Source organism: Dasypus novemcinctus, chromosome 22 (genome assembly GCF_030445035.2).
Source record: "Dasypus novemcinctus isolate mDasNov1 chromosome 22, mDasNov1.1.hap2, whole genome shotgun sequence".
Lineage (NCBI taxonomy): Eukaryota > Metazoa > Chordata > Mammalia > Cingulata > Dasypodidae > Dasypus > Dasypus novemcinctus.
In genome coordinates, this window is record NC_080694.1 from 67,794,451 (window position 1) to 67,801,022 (window position 6,572).

Genomic DNA, 6,572 nt, shown 5'->3' on the forward strand with positions numbered 1-6,572 from the left:
ATTCCAAAGCAGCTGATCCTCATCAGCATGGCAATGTTTACAATAATTGGGGACAAGTGCAACAAATACGGAACAAGGAAGCCAGTTTCCCACAACATTTCCCCCTTTTTGTTTTTGTAAAGAGTTTAAGGGTTTGATTTGCTCGCTCAACAATAGCTTGCTCTTGGGGGTTATAAGGAAGTCCTGTAGTTTGTGAAATACTCCAAGTATCTAGAAACCTTTTAAGGGAGACACTGATATAAGCAGGAGCATTGTCTGTTTTTAGAGACTGAGGAAGACCCATTACAGCAAAGCAAGCTAACAAATGCTGTCTTACATGTCAAGCAGTTTCTCCAGTCTGAGCTGTAGCCCAACTGAATCCTGAGCAAGTATCCATAGAGACATGAATATAACGTAATTTTCCAAAGGAGGAGATATGAGATACATCCATTTGCCACAGAGAATTGACAGTTAAACCATGGGGATTTATTCCAGGTTCTGATTGTTTTGGATTATTGAGAATTTGACAGTATGGACAAGTGTGAACAGGATGTCCTTAGCTTGCATCCATGTTAAAGGGAGATGAGCTCTGAGGCCAGCTGCATTCAGATGGGTTAAATTATGAAAATGAATAGCTTCTTGTAAAACAGAAGTAACTAATTTATCAGCTTCATCATGGCCCCATACCAATGGTCCAGGTAAATTTGAATGTGATTGAATGTGAATAATAAAAAATGGACCTTTTCCATTCCTAATTATCTGTTGAAGTTTGTGAAAAAGTTTATAAAGAAATTGATTTACATTGGGTTTGATAAAAGCCGTTTCAATTAATTGGGTTACTTGAATGACATAAGCAGAATCCAAAAGAATGTTTATGGACTCTGGTATGTCCTGCAAAACAATAAGCACTGCTACTAATTCAGACTGCTGAGCCAAGAATCCAGGAGTAGGAATTTTCTTAGTTTTATATCCAGTATACTCAGCTGCACCATTTCCAGATTGTAAAGATTGTAGGGGCATCAGATATTGGTTGAAGATTGTAGGGGCATCAGATATTGGTTTAAGCCTAGTTATGATAGGTAAAATCCATTGAGTGCACTTAATGAATTGTAATATATGATTCTTAGGGTAGTGATTATCTATTTATCCAATATAATCAGCAAGGGCTATTTGCCATTTTAAGTGATTTTGTAAGCAAGCCTCAATTCTTTGCATAAAATTGGGGGAATGATATAAGAAGGGTCCTGCCCATGAAAAGCACAAGTCCATTCACGGCGTTTAAGTATAAGCTGGGCCATAAAATCCACATAAGAAGATAAAGTTTTAACAACTCTATTAGGCAGACATATCCATTCTATGATATGATCTTGCTGCATAAGCACTCCCTTGGGAGAGTGTAAAGAAGGCAAAATAAGCAATTGTAGTGGCTGTTCTGGTTAATGCATCCAACTTGGGCACTTTGAATTTTTTCCTCTATAAGTTTTATTTCTTGATCTTCTTCTTTCATCAGAACTCGAGGGCTGTTTAATTGAGGATCTCCTCATAATAAAGAAAAAAGATTAGACAGTTCATATGTGTAAACACCCACTTTGGGCCTCAGCCAGTTAATGTCTCCTAATAATTTTTGCAAATCATTCAAAGTTTTAATAGAGTCTCTTTGAATCTGAACTTTCTGAGGCTTAATTGTAATTTTATCAACAACAGTCCCAAGATAAGAAATGGGAGTAACCTTTTTAATTTTCTCAGGGGCAAATTTTAACAAACTGCAGTTAAGCTCTTTTCTAAGGCCTGATTTGCTAAAACTAAAGTCTGGGAAGAGGAAGCAGCACATAATATATCATCCATATAATGTATAATATAACAGGAAGGAAAAGCCATTCTGACTGGATTTAAAGTTTTAGCCACAAAGTTTTGACATGTAATAGGGCTATGAAGCATTCCTTGAGGAAGACATTTTCACTGAAACCATTTCATGGGTTCTTTGTTATTGATATAAGGCACTGAGGATGCAAATTTCTCAGTCTTGGGGAGTGAAATGTATTATAAAGAAACAATCCTTTAAATCAAAAACAAGTTGGGAAACAGACTTGGCCCAGTGGTTAGGGCGTCCGTCTACCACATGGGAGGTCTGTGGTTCAAACCCCGGGCCTCCTTGACCCGTGTGGAGCTGGCCCATGCACAGTGCTAATGCGCGCAAGGAGTGCTGTGTGCCACACAAGGGTGTCCCCCGGGTAGGGGAGCCCCATGCACAAGGAGTGCACCCCTTAAGGAGAGCCACCCAGCATGAAAGAAAGTGCAGCCTGCCCAAGAATGGCGCCCCATACAGGGAGAACTGATTCAACAAAAAGAGACACAGATTCCCGTGCTGCTGAGCCGCTGACAACAACAAAAGCAGACAAAGAAGACACAGCAAATAGACACAGAGAACAGACAACTGGGGGGGGGGGTTGGGGGAAGGGGAGAGAAATAAATAAGTCTTTTATTAAAAAAAAAAACCCTACATGGAAAAGAATCAGGGAAGAAAACCAGCAGCTGCTTTCTGGGTGGAGGCAGAAAAGGAGGCAGGGCCAGGCCAGCAGCATTTCACTTCAGTAACCTAACTGGAGGACTGCAAGGGACCATGATGGGAGAATCCACAGGAGGGAGAGGAGAGGGACCGTGGCTGGGAGGAGGCAAGAGCCCCTTCCCTTCTGGGCACAGGAAGGCAGCCAGGGCACAGGTCCGGGCAGTGACCACACAAGGACAGCACAGTTTTTCCAGCTTAGAGCTCACCCACCTGCCCCCAACCCAGTTACACATTCTGCTCCCTTGCAGGTGTGGGGCCACTCTCTGGCGGGGGATTGGGGGGTCTGCAGCCTGGGGCCCTGCGTGTGTCCTCCCTTGGAGGCAGGACTAGCCTCTGCCCCTTGCCCTGGGGCTTCTGGCTCTCAGGGGTAGCGACAGCCATCTCCTCCTTTGGCAGAACGTGGGAGGCTGCAGACACCCATCTCCCCAGCTCCTGCTCTTCCTCTGTGGGGGAGGAGGCAGAGCAATCACCCTACCCTCCTTCCCATTTCTCTTGAAGGACAGGCCGCTCAATTTGAAAGCCTTCTTGAAAGAGAATTTCTTCTTTTCCTTGGAGATCTCCTTGGGGGGAACCCCCCCCCTCCTTGGCCGCAGAACCCTGGCTGGGGAGTGCTAGTTTGATGGCATCACAGGTGGCCCCGGCTGCCTCATATGTACCCTTCACATGGGACGACCCCCTTCGCTCTTAGGGGATAAGTCTCCAGTGCTTCTCACATGGCCGTTCTCCTGTCCTCTGGCCTTGGTGGGGGAAGCACCTGCTGCTTCCCCAGCCTTCACCTCCCCCCTGGGGAGCCTTGGAGCTCTAGCTGCCCATGCTGGGGGTCTTACTGGGGGGGAGGGGGGCCCAGAGCTGCCCTGGGCTAGTGCCTCAGAGGAGAGTTTGGTGGGATCCGCCAGGTGGACAGAGGCAGGGGGCTCGCATCTGAAGGAGAGGGCTGCCAGGGGGAACCCAGCTGCACCCCGGCTCAGCGCCCACTTGCTGGCAGCACCCACCACCACTCCACTTTGTGCCGGAACCTGTTAGCCATTCTAACAGTATGTGCAGGGGCATCTCATGTGGTTTTCATCTGCACGACCCTAATGACAAATGACGGTGAGATTGTTTTTATGTGCTTATTTGGCACCTGTGTATTTTCTTTTGTAAGACATCTGTTCAGGCTTAAACTCATTTTAAATATGGGGTTGTTTTCTTACTGTTCAGTTTTAAGAGTTCTTTACATATTTTGGGGAGAAATCCTTTATCAGAAATGTAATTTGAAATATTTTATCTCTGTGGCTTGAGACAATGATAAAATATAAGCTCTCAAGTGAAAATTAGAAGTTTGGAAAACTTGTATCCATCACCCTAAGCTTGACAGCTTTCCAATACTTACACATTTTCTGGTGGGATCTGTGTTAATTTTAACAAGTATCACCTTTTGGAAATATGTAATGAAGTGTGTCCATACTGGAAAATCTACATAACTCAGTGGGACAGTGGGCTACTTTAAAAATCTTCATTCAGTAGTACAAGAACCTTTCAATGTGCAAAGACAGACCCGAGGATTTTATGTCACAAGATGAAATTTCCAACAATAAGATTTCAGACTGCAATTCACCTTTAGAAACTACCGCTTGTGTGCTTTTTAGTATAGTATGGAATATGAATGCCAATCCCCCCTGAAAAGGCTATTCAAAATACTCTCTTTTCCAACAACATTTATATGTGAGGCAGAATTTTTGGTTCAAACCCAAATAACATTGAATATCATTTGTACTTCCAGGGATACTCTATTGAGATGGCTAAGCAAGATTTGCAAAAATATTAAAGATCCATTCCTATAACATTGCTTTCTTTTGGAATTAGTTATCAACGTGTAATGAGTTTTGGTAAAAGTATTAATCTATAGGCATCTGTATTTTAAATTCCCTTTTGATTTCTAGTATGGTCAGTACCAGCAGAGGTCACCAGAATCTCCTCGGGGTCCTCACTCATTTGTAAGCTGTGAAGTCAGGACCAGGCCTCACTGACGGGGGGTGACAGAGAGCTCGGTGCAGGGGAGGGGTCGGGGCCAGTCCAGGACCCGGTCTCGCTCTCAGGGTCCCTGGGGCTGGCGTGGGGAGCGGGGAGGCCGAGGGGGGAGTCCCCGGTCCCCGCAGTTTCACTTCTTCTCCCAACCCGTGTCAGGTCCTTCTGCCCCAACTCTCGTGACGCGGGCCCAGGGCTGCCTCCCACTGCGGGCGCGGTTCTGGAGAAGCCAATCGCCGGCCCCGCGGCCCATCCAGAGCCCGCCCCGACCCGCCCGGACTCAGGTCCCGCCAGACCCGGGGGTCCGGCCATGGCACCGGGGACCCTCCTCCTGCTGCTCTCGGGGACCCTGGCCCTGACCCCGACCCGGGCGGGTGAGTGCGGAGTCGAGGGGCGGCGCGGCGCGGCAGAGGAGGTGAGACGACTTCCCGGGGGGGAAAGGACCCCGGAAGCTGCGTCCCCCGCCCCACGCTGACCCCCACTCCTTTTCTGTCCCCCCAGGCTCCCACTCCCTCAGGTATTTCAGCACCATCGTGTCCCGGCCCGAGCGCGGGGACACCCACTACCTCGCCGTGGGCTACTGGACGACACGCAGGGCGCGCGGTTCGACAGCGACGCGGAGAGTCCGAGGTTGGAGCCGCGGGCGCCGTGGGTGGAGCTGGAGGGGCCCGAGTACTGGGGGGAGCAGACGCGGAGGGCCAAGAGAAACGCGACGACTTCCAGGGTGTACCTGATGACCCTCCTTGGCTACTACAACCACAGCGAGGCCGGTGAGCGACGTGGGGTGCGAGGTCTGCTCACGAGCTGGGATCCCCAGGATGGGCAGGGGTCACCCTGAGGCCAGCGGGACCCGGGGACCCCCAACCCGGAGCGAAAGTGGGACTTTTCCTCGGTTTCCTTTTGAGTTTTGACCTAATGGCCCCGACCAGTAAGCGTTTGGGGCGGGGCGAGTAGGTGCACGGACAGATAGGCGGCAGGTGGGCGGGCAGGAGGACTGGGTTGACCGCGGGGCGGGGCCAGGGTCTCACACCTACCAGAGGATGTATGGCTGCGACGTGGGCCCCGATGGGCGCCTCCTGCGCGGGTACGTTCAGTTCGCCTGGACGGCGCCGACTACCTCGCCCTCAGCGAGGACCTGAGCTCCTGGACGGCGGCGGACACGGTGCCTAATATTCTCCAGCGCAAGTGGGAGGAGGCCAGTGTTGCGCTGTACGAGAAAGCCTACCTGGAGGACAAGTGTGTGAAGTAGCTGCAGAGATTCCTGGAGAGGGGGAAGGAGACGCTGCTGCGCACAGGTACAGGGGCCCGGGGCCCTCCCCATCTCCTCGGGCTGGGCTGCGCCCCCACCTGCGTCCACGGGGAGGGGGAAATCCAGTAGATGCAGGAACACTCTCCTGCCTGGGGGCCAGGGGCGGGGTCGGCCCAGGTGTCCAGACCCTGAACCCTGAGGGACTTGCAGAGGCCCCGCCCTCTGTCAGGACAGTGAAGGGTCCAGCCTCCCCCGGGATGGAGGAGACCATCCCTGAAGCACCTGGGCAGCAGGTCAGCCTTGGGGACCACTGGGACATTCTCAGGCTTTGTTCCTGCAGCTTTTCTGAGCCCCTCAGCCTCCACTAGGTCAGGGTTAGAGGTCCCTGTTCACACCACACACCTGGGGCCTCCTGCACTGGACGGTCTCACCTGACCCCAGAATTTCCAAGAATAAGACTTATCCTGGAACCCCGAGTCCAGGCTGGTGTCTGGGGCTTCCACTGCCCACCAAGACTGTCCTGTCCATTCCTGGTGGTCACATGAGTGCTGCTAGAATGGCCAGGAGAGAAATGGAAAGTTCCTGAAGTTTCTGACCTTCCCGCAGACCCCGCAAAGACACATGTGACCCACCACCCCATCCCTGACCGTGGGGTCACCCTGAGGTGCTGGGCCCTGGGCTTCTACCCCACGGAGATCACGCTGACCTGGCAGCGGGACGGGGAGGACCAGACCCAGGACATGGAGTTTGTGGAGACCAGGCCTGCGGGGG

General features: G+C 50.9%; 1 pseudogene; it reads left to right on the forward strand.

Annotated features, from left to right (window-relative positions):
- Positions 1-4,854: 4,854 nt before the first annotated feature.
- On the forward strand, positions 4,855-5,511 carry LOC101425105 (saoe class I histocompatibility antigen, A alpha chain-like; annotated as a pseudogene).
- The last annotated feature ends 1,061 nt before the right edge of the window (positions 5,512-6,572 follow it).